Genomic DNA, 11,894 nt, shown 5'->3' on the forward strand with positions numbered 1-11,894 from the left:
ATGTATCCCAGTCAGCCCAGTAAACTTTCCCCCATTGCAATGATTAGTGCTTCCAGGAACAGGAGCATCATGCTGGTGGCGGTGGGCCATTGATTCGACCGCCAGAGCAGACTCGCCCAGCCCAGCTCTGCACAAAGCAGAGGGGAAAGACGGTTTCCGTGTCTGCACCCCTCCCTCCCCCCCCCCCCCGCTCTATGCGGTGGGGGGGGGGGAGAGCGGGGGAGCCCCGGGTCCCGCACACCCGCTCGGCATTGGAAGGTTCGGCTCTGCGCTTCCTCCCGTCCGGCCAGCAGGGGGCTCCTTCGCTCTGCCTAACGCGTGCCGGCTTCGGCGGCGACCGGGCTGGGGAGGAGCGGAGCGGAGAGGGAGGGAGGCCAAGTGTAAACGCTAACGAGCCACAGGGAGCAGGCGTCATCGCCCGGCGAGATCGGAGCCCCGCGCGCAGGGCTCAGCTCTGCAGGGCAGGCTGCCCCGTGCGTGCCGCTGCCCCTTTCCCTCCTCCTTACCAAAGCTTTGCTCTGGCGCCCTGCTAATAATCCCTGCTCGGCTCCGAGGCTGGCAGCCTGGTCGTGGCAGGTGCCCCGAAAGGCGAGGCAGAGTCCTCTGCACGGGAGGGCCATTTACAACGCGCGCACCGCTGGGGTGCGTGCAAGGACGTGTGCGTTGGGGGCGGGCGGGGGGGTGCGCGAAGTGGAGCTGCAGCGGCAGCCACACAATGGTGGGGCACCGCGAGGCAGCGCGGCTCCTGGACTTGCACTTTGCTGCTGCCGCCAGCGGCGCTCGGTTTCCCCCCGCACGCATTTCCTACACGCGCACATTTCCCTCCTCTGGGAGACGCCGCGGCCCCTTAGCGTGGCCCGGGCGGCCTGTTCCAATGGAATATATGATCGGTCTTAAGCATTGCCCTTTATCTGCTCCGTGAGCTGCATCTCAATGAGCCAGTTCCTGCACCCTCCATCACTCCGATCTCTCTCTCAGTCCTGGATCTGAAGGGTACTTGAAGGGGGGGGCGTGTCACAGAGCTTGGTGGTCTTTCCCCCCTCTGGGGACGCGCCGGGCTAATGGGCCGTGCACGGTTTGCATCTCGGAACCAGAGATGCACTAGGGCGATATCCCCTCTCAGGAAGCGCTCCCCGTTTTAAGATCGTTAGCTGGTATTGTGCCACACAACTTCTCTCCGCAGCACAAACAAAGGCAATTTTAGCGCTTTAATGAGCGTCTCTCCGCCGGTTTGTCTGAAACATCTGCGGAGATGGTGCATTTTCCTACAGCAGCTTCTTTCCCTGGCGTTTGAAAATAGAACTCTGAGCTGAAAAGCGGCTGATTAAAGCGCGCGGGCGCACACAGAAAATCACCCGTAAGGGCCGAAAGTTCATTAAACAAAAAACCAAATGGACACGGAGGCAAAACTGCAATGTCCTGCTCCGCGGGCCAAAGGGCTGCTGAACTTGGTGACTGTCGAAAGTTCCTAACAAGGCTGCATTTTATTCCCCTTACATATTCTGCTCTCCTTGTAAAGATACCAAATGAGAAGGAAGCAACATGTGCGAGCATTTTCTTGGAGTTCATTAGACTTAAATTGCTAGGAGGCTAGGGGAAGATTGCCTGTGCGAACATAGGAACGAACTGCACCAGATCTTTACATCAGAGAGCGCGGATTGCATGGCGGGAATAATTTTTGCATTTAATTAAAGTCAGAGGAAGAGCGGTCCGCCCAGTAGCAATGCATCTTTCCAGTACTTAGGATAGGAAGCAATAAGAGACATCTTCCTTCCTGTGTAGGGTAAATAAAGATTTCTCCAAAACAAGAGGCAAGATAACATTAAAAACTCTCTAAAATGGGGGAATTCTCCCCCTGGACGGTCTGCGAATTGGCCACGATTATATTATTGTAGTCATAGCGTAATTTCCCAGCTCCTTTGGGACATATAAGTCGATGTTTCTAAAGAGATCGGAATATAAAAGATAATAAGATGCAATTTGTTTTTAGGGTTGAGGGGCACAGTTGGACTCTTTCCAGCAAGTGGCCTGCTGCGCTTTGGTGACATCATTATGCTCCTCTTCTCAATGAATGTTGTCACTCAGTTTATGGGGGCAGTGGTAATTTTTTTTAAAAAAAATTAACACTGTGTCAATACTGTTATTTGTTATTACAGAATTTTATTATAGCTCTTTGTCCAAACAGGACAACAACGGAAGGAAAGGCTTGTTATCGTACCACTGATCTTTGTAAAGGAGAGATGCTATCAAATGATCTTTAGCCTCGCAATTAATAATTAGACGGCTTTAGCATTTCCTGTGACTCTGGCAGGATATTTTGCATGCTATTGATTGGGTGCTCTGTTGTGATGGAGAATACAGGTCTGAAGTACAGCGAATTGTCATTGCGGAAATCATACCTGACAGAGAATCAAAAATTATAGAAATTTCCCTACAGAAATATGAAATGATCTCTTATCAAGAGGCAATGGACGTTCTTCTTTGGGTGGCTGGGAGGCGAGCTCTGTTGTTTCTCTAGGCAGTTCCAAGCTGTCCAGTCTACAGTCAGAACGGCTTATTAATGACTTGCGTGGTTTGCCAAGCGAATTCTCAGGGCGTGAGTCCGACAAACTTTAGTTTTAATAGGGAGAAAGTTTCCAGTTACACTCGGAAAGTCGGAAGAGCTCCTTGGAGCGAGGAAGAATCTCACACTGTTTGTGTGTCATGTCCACATTTTCCTGAGATACCCAGAGAAGAAAGCACCAGTGGGAATTTGCCCAGAGAGCTTTCTTGTCCTATACTAAGAAAACAAGGTTCAAAACTGGCACCTTGACTTTTTCTGGTTCCTTGGCCAGAGTGAAAGGAGGCCATAAGATTGAAGGCACATATATTATATATATATTAATAAATATCTAACGCAATCCACAAAGAGCACCTGCTTCTAAAACATGGGTTCCCTGATTTACAAGTTATAAAAGTCCAAATGGAAACAAATGTAATACGAAAAGTTGACTCTTTAAATATGGGGACAAAGTCTAAAATAACGTGATTGCCATACGTTTCTCTCGGATGTGCAATAGCTTTACCTAGGTCTTGGAGCATGACCTGCAGAGGGCAATAGTTGGACGCAAATGATAATAAAGGCATTTTAGGCTCGGATCTGTGGCTCTGACCCAAGAAATCTGTGCAGTTAGGCAGTAGTGCTTAATTAATGTATACTGAAACAAAAGATTGGGTAAATTGTTTGATTTGTCTTTAGGCTACATTTTCAAGGCTAATCTAATTCATAACTGTTAGGTTTATTCTAAAGAGATTAACACAAATTTCCAGAAGACACATGCAGTTAACCCCAGAATTACCCTAAGCACTAATTGTTTACTGGAACATTTACATTCAGACATTCGGATGATTATTTATTTAAATATTTATTTATTATCTGCTGATTATATGGTAAAGGTGGAAATGAACAGGAGCTTCCTGATGATCCAGCGATGACAGGAGAAACGTGTAGACTCTATACAATGAGAATAAAATCACTAAGTGCCGTATTCAGTGCTAATAAGTCTGGGCACATGTGGCCATTGTCTAAGCTTTCCTTTCAGCACTAAGCATGTGAACAGCAATCATCTTACTTGCATTATTTTTTATTTTCCCCCTCTAAATTCTTCCTCAGAGAAATGCACCCCAAATTGTATTTTCTTTATGTTTAAAATAATTTTTAAAAATCTGTTTTTTTCTGTGCAGTGGGAACATTTTTTACTATTAGTGATGTATTTATTAGAGACAAGAATAGAAAATAACGATGGGGTGTATATTCTCTTCATCTCGCTCTATCTATATATTAAAAAAATAGTCGAGAAAGACTAGAAACTGCAAGCAAATTGGAGTTTTGGCAGCAAGAGTGTCTGCAGATCTGAACACATTCACACACGCCATCTCTCCGCCCTCCCTCAAAAATCATATTTAACTAAGATTATGCCAAATTTCAAGGATCGGAAATGTCTTGCCCAAAAGCCTTTCCCATAGGAAAAAGTCAAAAGGGTTCCTGGCATTAAAACGACCTTGCGTCAATCCTGGTGAAATTAGCATCTCTGCATTTTTAGCTACTTGCTATGGATGTACTTTGATCACAGTAAGAAGAAGTAATTTTTTTTTTATCCCCCAGTTGTACAGGAGTGTTCTGCCTTTCTAGATGAGAATCCTGAGACAAACATGTTAAAGCCTTTTAGACTTACAGGCTGTATTTTACTTTTCTTTAAGTGCAAGCGATGGGAATTGCTAACCCTGGTCAAGAAAATTTCATTTCCCCCATCCGGCTAAACGGCTCTGGTCGACATATGTTTGTTATCAGAGAGAGGTGCTATGAACACAGAGCCATTTTCTTAGCAGCTTTTTGACTGTATGTTACCATAGTCCCACACGGCATTGGTCCTTTCCCATTGGGAAGTCATGAATAAGAGACTATGAAGCTTGCACGTCAGGTCTTCCTCAATTAATCCACCATTAGCATGTTTGGGATCCACTACTGGATGGTTAACAGCAGCTTTGGTAACTGTATGCTGCCCATAGCCAATTATGCTCTGCTAAAAATGAACTCTGCAGACCAACCTTCTTGAGCTGTCAGTGTCTCCCGTTTTCCTATTTTAACGTTTGTATGTAGTGGCAGGCGACAGATGGTGTAGATCAGATCGATTTGATTGCATTAGGCGATTTTTTTCCTTCTCTCTCTCCGACTCCTTCTCTGGAAGCTCACATCATCTGAAAGGCGATCGCCGGGGACTCGGAAAGCACCAGCAGCCGCCGATGAGTGAAGGCAACTGGGCACGGCCAGCCAGAGGCGCCGGGCTTCGCTCCCAGGGCACAGTAATCCGGCACCAGGAGAGAGAGCCGCGTTCTGCTGCCCGGAGCCTATTCCCCGCCACATATCAGATGACTCCCTGGTTTTACACACAGTTGGAGTTCTGCTTGAAACCTGGATTTAAAGGGTAAGCGTCTCAATAGAGGTGGATTTGTGGCAGTTACTTGGGTATGTGACGAGGAGCGAAATCTCAGAGATTTTTAACGGAGGCAGCATGTTTAACCAGGAGAAACCTTTCCTTTCTCCCTCTCCCCGCTGCCTGCGGACACCCTAATTCGCAATAATATTCCGGACAGAGAGACATCGCGTCTCCCTATTCATTGATATCACCCCTCCCCTGAATTTCGCTCCGTTTGGCAAAACCGGGCAGCTCTCTAGCTCGGTTTAAAGCTCTATTCCCGATTGCTTAATTGTGAAATCTCCCTTTCCGCCCCTCCACTCCCCCCCCCCACCCAGTAATCACCATGATATTTGAAGCGGTGCCTTGAAGGGGCATTGGCTGGAGGGCTCCGACACCTCCCGTTATTACGGCGGGGAAGCAGGGAGGGAGGTCCGAATAAACATGGCTTGCAAGAATCCAGGAACAAAGGTACTTAATAGCGACGCGAGCTTCGCTAAGGGCATCCGCAGTCTGCAGAGGCAAAGGTGTAAATTGATCAGCAAAACGCCAGCGATGGCGGGGATTTTTATTCCTGGCGTGTCGAGTGGGTATGTGTGTGTGTGCACTGGCTTGGGAGGGGGGTGGAGGGCGGGGGACGGGTGGGGTGGGGGGAGATCCGACAGTTTAAGGAGGTTTGGATTGAATATGCACCCAGCGCCAGTGGTCTCGTAGGAAATGGTGTTCTCGTAAGTCAGGCTGCCCCAGCGAAGCAGTCGCAAGCTTTGCTTAGTGCTCAGAGCTTTCACTTGCGTTGCTGGCGCCGCCGGGAGCCTCCAAGGACTGAACTGTCCACTCGCTCCGGGTGCTGAATGCATTCAACCATTTTGGTAGGTGCTGTATAGCGGGGAGGGGCGGAGGCGAGGGGGATGCGCGGAGCAAGGCAATCACTGCTTTGGAGTGTTAAACCGGGGGACTGCAGGATTAAGTTTAGGAACGATCCGTATTCGTGGGGAGGGGTGCTAAGGCATCGGAAAGAGAGGGGAGCAATCTTATAAAGGAAACTATAACATTATTCGCATTATACAGGTCTTGCGCAAGAATTATATTCGAAAAAAGTTTGGACGTCTATTTATTGATGCATTCGTGGAGGCGAGGGTCTTTATTGTGGAGTTGTGTCTTTATTCGAATTTCAAAGAGTATTGGTTCAGCTTTAACTCTATGCAATGTTTTCTTCATGAACCGGTGCATTTGACTTTCTCAAACGGCTTTTGTTCAAGCTGAAGGAAACCCGCTGCATCAGTTATTTTAGCTCGACTGCCGGAACAATCTGTCAGGCAACCTTAAACGTTACAGTAGAGACAATGATAATTTGTTTATTATTTATTTTCTATCTGCCATTTAAAATGCAACTTCAGAGCCTCCAGTGTTCAAGGTATATTAGAAAGTCCACCGAAATGAGATTAAAATATAGACGAGTGAACGGAAATTGTGTTTTCATGTAGCTACCAAAGCCATGTTCATTTGTATTATTTATTTATTTATTCATTTATTCATTCATTCATTCAGGAAACGGTCTGTGTAACAATCCACAAACAAAAATGCTAGCCCCTTGAATGTGTTTGTAGGAAGCATATGTCAGGAAATCCAAGAAGTAATGTTAAAGAAGGAATCTGAAATAATTGGAAACATTTTATATTAATTTCAATTGCAGTCGGATCAACAAGCTGGTCAGTTACAGAACACACTGGATAGTAAGAGCCATGCATGCTGCATAATTACTCATGACTGAAGAAGTATATAATATACATAGAAGTGTATAGTACCCACACAATTTGCAAAATCTAACTGTATTGCCAGGTTTCAGAGGCCCCCCCCCCATCCTTTTCTAGAAGGACGCTGCTCTTAATATTAACAGCTTGGGTGAAACAAAATCGGGAACTTCCTAATGAAATGCAAAGTATATTGTGCAATGACGTTTCAGATATCCTTTCTATTTAGTAGGAGAACAATAAACCTTTATTATCACAGTATCCGCAGCAGGATCATGAAACGAAGCCCCCGCCCCCACCCCCGGTAAGAGCCATGTTGATAAGAGAACATTAACAGAACTACTGTCTCTGACCATCAGAATCTCAGGCTCAATTTGGGAATAACTTTTTTCCGATTCTCCTTTGAAAATGTTTGCAGGAATGTAGAGGTGATAAGATGTCACTATGGAGGTGTTCTCGCCAGTTGCACAGTAATGCATGGGAAGTGTATATTAGAACGGCGACAGTGTTATCACAAGTTAGGGTACTACAAAACGATGCCTAACCCATTCAAACGGAACCAGCTTGTCGATTCAATGGGTGCCAGATATTCTCTTTGGAGACACATGGGTGAAAGGAAGTTTAATGATTTCATACTGCGAAGTATTTTTCGCCTTAGCTGTTAGCTCATCAGACAGGCCTGAAACGAAGTGCCTAATCGTAGAGGGATCTAATGCTTTTATTTAGTTGGCTAGTTTATTTATGTATTGGATGATGCAGTGGGGGAGTGTAAGTCAGGACTTGTAAGATGAATTTCCAAATGCACAGATGAAATTCTCTCAGGCAGCTGCTTCTTTATCTGAGTTCCCCCAAAGCCACCTAAGCAAACAGATTTGTAAAATTTGTTTGCTTAACTGTGCATCTACTTCACAGGCATCTGTTGCTGTAAGTGACATCTATTCCAAGCACCCAGAGAGAACTGATGGAGCACACAGATGGGAATAGGATGCCAGGCAAGCACAGAGGAAGAAATCAGGAAATCATCAGGTAAATTCAACCTTACTTTTGTTTGTTTATGTATTGAATTCCTTCTCACCTTGTCTACCAGAGCCTGCTGCTCCACCAAGGCAGCAGTACAGCAGAGGGGATGCAGGCGTGTGTATTAAAAGCTCGCTTCTCCCTTTTCCTTTCCAGGACTGGAAGTACAGCAACCACTGGATAATGGGACGGGATCACTCAGCAACTCTGTGGATTCTCCTTCTCCTTCCTCTGTAGGGGAAATATAGTTATGGATTTATTGCCCCGGTGCAGCAGTTCCAGCAACAGCAGCAGCCTCGGCAGATTTCTGACTCTCTTCGGTGACGGGTATTCTTGGGTGGATAATACGGATTACGTTGTTATTGCTTAAGAATACGCGTAGTCGAGGAGAGTACCCGCGGCAGGCAGGCAGGCAGCGGCCGCCCCCAGCCCAGCAGCTGGCTCCTAATCTACTATAGTTGCCAAGGTAGCCCCTTTTTGATCTTTTCCTGCACTTTGCTATGTCTCTGTGTCTGTGATTAGGTGATCCTAGGGGTTGCTATCTACGCGGCAGGGGTAGGAGACTCTGGTGATGAGTCTAGTCTTCTGCATCCTAGACTAGTGTGTCCCCCCCCCCTTCTCTTTCCCCAAAGCGTGTGAGGGGCTGCAGAGCCAAGCCCAGGTCTGGCTGGGACAGTGCCGAGCCGGGGGCAGAGGGGGGTTGTGACTATGACCTTTGTCCTCATGTGTCCCCCTTCCCATCAGTGCTGTGAAATACTGAGCGGCCTTTCTGATTTGGGCGTTTAGCAGAGCGTAAGGCGATGGCTCTGGGCTAGGCAGAGCGGAGAGAAAACCTGCCGCGACCTAAACCCGGGGGGAGAAAAGGGGAGTCCCCTGAGATCGGCTTCGTCATCTGTTGCTTGAGCTGCATTGTTGCCAAGGGGTCTGTAGGGAGCCGCCTTGCTGGTCTCACGATGCCGGCGGGCAGGTGTCGAGGGCTGGGGACAGGGCTGAAGGCCGGTTAGACGCGCTCAGGGGGGGCCCTATCCCGCGACTCGTGCGCAGGCGTCCTGCCCATTGGCTTCCACTGGAGATTACACTGGTTTCCGTGGGAGGTTTGGGCGCGCAGGGGCCGCAGGATGGAGACTTGCGTTGGCCGCTACCCCTTGGAGCCTCTTGCGCTGATGCCCCTAGAGAAGGCGAGCAGGGAAACGCTCCCTGGCGCAGTGCAGACCCCGGCATGGGGAGCGCACGACAAAGCGGCGTCGGGAGGGGCACAAGCCGTGGTTTGCTGATGATCGGTTTACACGTAGGTACCTTTATTCCCAGTGTGGGTCTGGCACTCGCCACGTGCTAAGCAAGCAGCCTAGGCACTATTTGGCCTGTGCAAATTCAGTTCGCAGGGCATCATACCCAGAGCACACAGTCCGCCCGCCCGCGCTGCCAGTGCATTGTAACATTTCAAACATGGCTCCGAACATGGTTCCTTTTTATTCTCCTTCATAGGGCCTGATCCTGGCAGTCGAGGGGGCTCACTCCTCCGTGGGATTGGCCCCTGGTGTAAGAGACCCCACTATAGAGCTCACCCAGCTTCCCCCAGTGCTGCGCTCTCCTCGGTGTGATGCTCCCGGGGTCTGGGACCGCACAGCGCACCCATCTGCCTGCATTCTCGCCCTAATCCTCCTCTACGGATTCAGGGAAGCTCAACTCAGTAGCTGGGCAAAGAAAAGACAAAACTCCACCTTTCCTGCTAAAGACAGAGACATGGGAAACGCTGTCAAGTCCTGCACTTGGCAGGAAGCAACATGGGGCCACCCCTAGCACCCCAGCGAGTGCCCTAGAGCCCCAGTTTCTTTTTTCTGTCCATGCTAATCGCTTCGCTGTACTCAATGCCAGGAATGCAGAGGAGCAAATAAAGACTCCAAAGAGATCTCCTGGCCTCCTGTAGAACGCTACAGGTCGCATGAATTCCCGGGGAACTCAAGTGACAGGAGCTAAGCTAAAGGGCAGCTACCCAAAGATGTTACACCAGCTGGAGCATTCATATAGGCACAGCTAGACAGCGATGGACGGGGAATTTGCTGTTGAGTTAAATCTTCCCCATCTCAGAGTATTTTCTGATTTCTGCTCATTCCCTCGCTTCATCTTTTCCCTTAACTAAGCAAATGAACCTCCGCCCTAAATTGCCAGCTTTCGCTCATAACTCTTTCCTGACAAGAACAGGGCAAACTTTTTCTTTTTTTTTTGGTAGCAAATCTGCCTCCAAGTCAAAGTACAGCCCCATGGTCCCCTTTTTAACATTGCAAACTGCTGGTATGGTCTGTGGCCTTCTGCAACCGCCGCCCATAGCCAGAACGGAGCCCTTTGGGGCAATGCAATATTAAGAAATAACAGGCAGACGCAAGAAGGCCAAACAACAACAACAACAAAATCCTTCTGGGGTCTTTTTGGGGGGTTGTTGCACAGTTTGAATTTTGTTGAGCTCAAAAGGCGATAGTTTCACGTAGATTTTGTCCCGCCGACGCGCTTCAGGGAGCCCAACTTTCTTGCTAGCCTGTCACTGTTCTTGCCATGGTGCCTGTCGCCCAGACGGCTGCTTTCGAGCTCTTCACAGCACCTTCTCTGGACTAAAACGAGAGTTTGATGCATGTGGCCCAGTGTAGGGAAACGAAGGCAGGTACCTTTTGGAAGGAGCCTTTTATGGCGACAGCACAATAGGCACTGCCTAGCTTTGCTTTGATTTTTATGACTAGCAAGCTACCTCCCCTTTTCAGAGAGAACCCACGAAAGGAAAGAAAGGGGGTTTGTCCATCTTGATACTTCTGCGATCGGTGCTGAGGGAAGGTCCATTGTCCATCATACCCGGGCACTGGCTAAAACCTGCGGCAAGGACTCACGAGAAAGGATTCTTGGGGGAATGTCAGAAAATCCCAAGGCGGGAGACCTAAATCTAAAGGAAATCACAGCAAAGCCTATTTAACTGAACCACACAATATTCTGGACCTTGTCGTAGTGATCGATCTAGAATGATTAATCAACACCAATAGCCTTTCTCCAGACTCACGCCTAAGTTCCCAACGGGATGCAGCACTAGAACAGTGCAGATGGATTTGACAGTTTAAGAGCTTTTTTTATTTTTAACAATATTATGTAGCAGCAAAAAGCGACGAGCCTTAGAAAGAAAGGGAGGAAATTAAAATCTTAAATCACAAATGGCTGATTTATCTTGGGAATTAACTCGTTTGCTTTAGAAAATAACCTCTTTGCAGAGGCTGCCATTCCCCACTGGTCAGTCCTGCTCAAGATGTGAATCTGTAGAGTAACTACGTTGTATGTGCTATTCAGCCGGATTCAGGTGTTGACACTGGCTGAGCCTGAGCCTGAGCCTGTCGTGTGTTACCTTGTAACAATAAGCCGTCTTCACTCAGCTGCAGCCGGGTGTGCAAAGGTTGAATAGTGCTAAAATGCGCTTTCTTTACTACTAGCGCCGAACTAAATCCTGAAGTCCTCGTCTCCCAATACCATTTATGCTTTAGGTGACAGTAAAATAAATAACCTGGCTGCTTAAGCTCACGTTTTCCTTCTTTTGTCAGTCAATAATCCCAGCCCACCACACAGCCCCGAAGTTTGTGGTTTATAGTTGTGGCCCTGAAGTTCTCCCGAGTGTATCACAGCCACAGAGCGGGGGTTGACAGTTTGATCTCTGTGTGTAAAATCAAATGTAGGCAAAGAGATCCCTGTCGGCTACATAGAAGGGATAGGTTCATAGAGGGGCCTTATCCCAGGAAGTGTATGGAATATAGTATCCTGAAATGCAAGTGGCAGGCAGGCTGATGTGAAAAACAAAACAGGCTGCAGGGCTAACCTTCCCACGTTTATAAGGTAACAAAGGTGGGGCATAGTTTGGACAAAACAGGTGCAATCGGCCCACTTATTCCAGCCAACATACCTTAGCAGCACAGCTGGAGTTCGGGGTGGAAGGTGGGTTAGCCTTTAAACTGCAGGGCTCAGGTTGGAAATAAAAGTCATGGCATTCATACCCCTCACCTTCCAGCTCACTCTCTCTCCGCCCCACCCCACATACAGTAGACACAGAGACATTAGATAGGCACACAGGCGCACTCATCCACATGTTTCTTTCTTTCTTTCTTTCTTTCTTTCTTTCTTTCTTTCTTTCTTTCTTTCTTTCTTT

At 47.9% G+C, this 11,894-nt stretch overlaps 1 long non-coding RNA gene across 1 annotated transcript; it reads left to right on the forward strand.

The window, feature by feature from the left end:
* Positions 1 to 4,157: 4,157 nt before the first annotated feature.
* Positions 4,158 to 11,539, forward strand: LOC119860674. The gene is made up of 4 exons (XR_005294602.2): positions 4,158 to 4,964; positions 7,619 to 7,732; positions 7,880 to 8,189; positions 9,209 to 11,539. It is a non-coding gene; the product is annotated as an uncharacterized LOC119860674 (long non-coding RNA).
* The last annotated feature ends 355 nt before the right edge of the window (positions 11,540 to 11,894 follow it).

Source organism: Dermochelys coriacea, chromosome 8 (assembly GCF_009764565.3).
Source record: "Dermochelys coriacea isolate rDerCor1 chromosome 8, rDerCor1.pri.v4, whole genome shotgun sequence".
Lineage (NCBI taxonomy): Eukaryota > Metazoa > Chordata > Testudines > Dermochelyidae > Dermochelys > Dermochelys coriacea.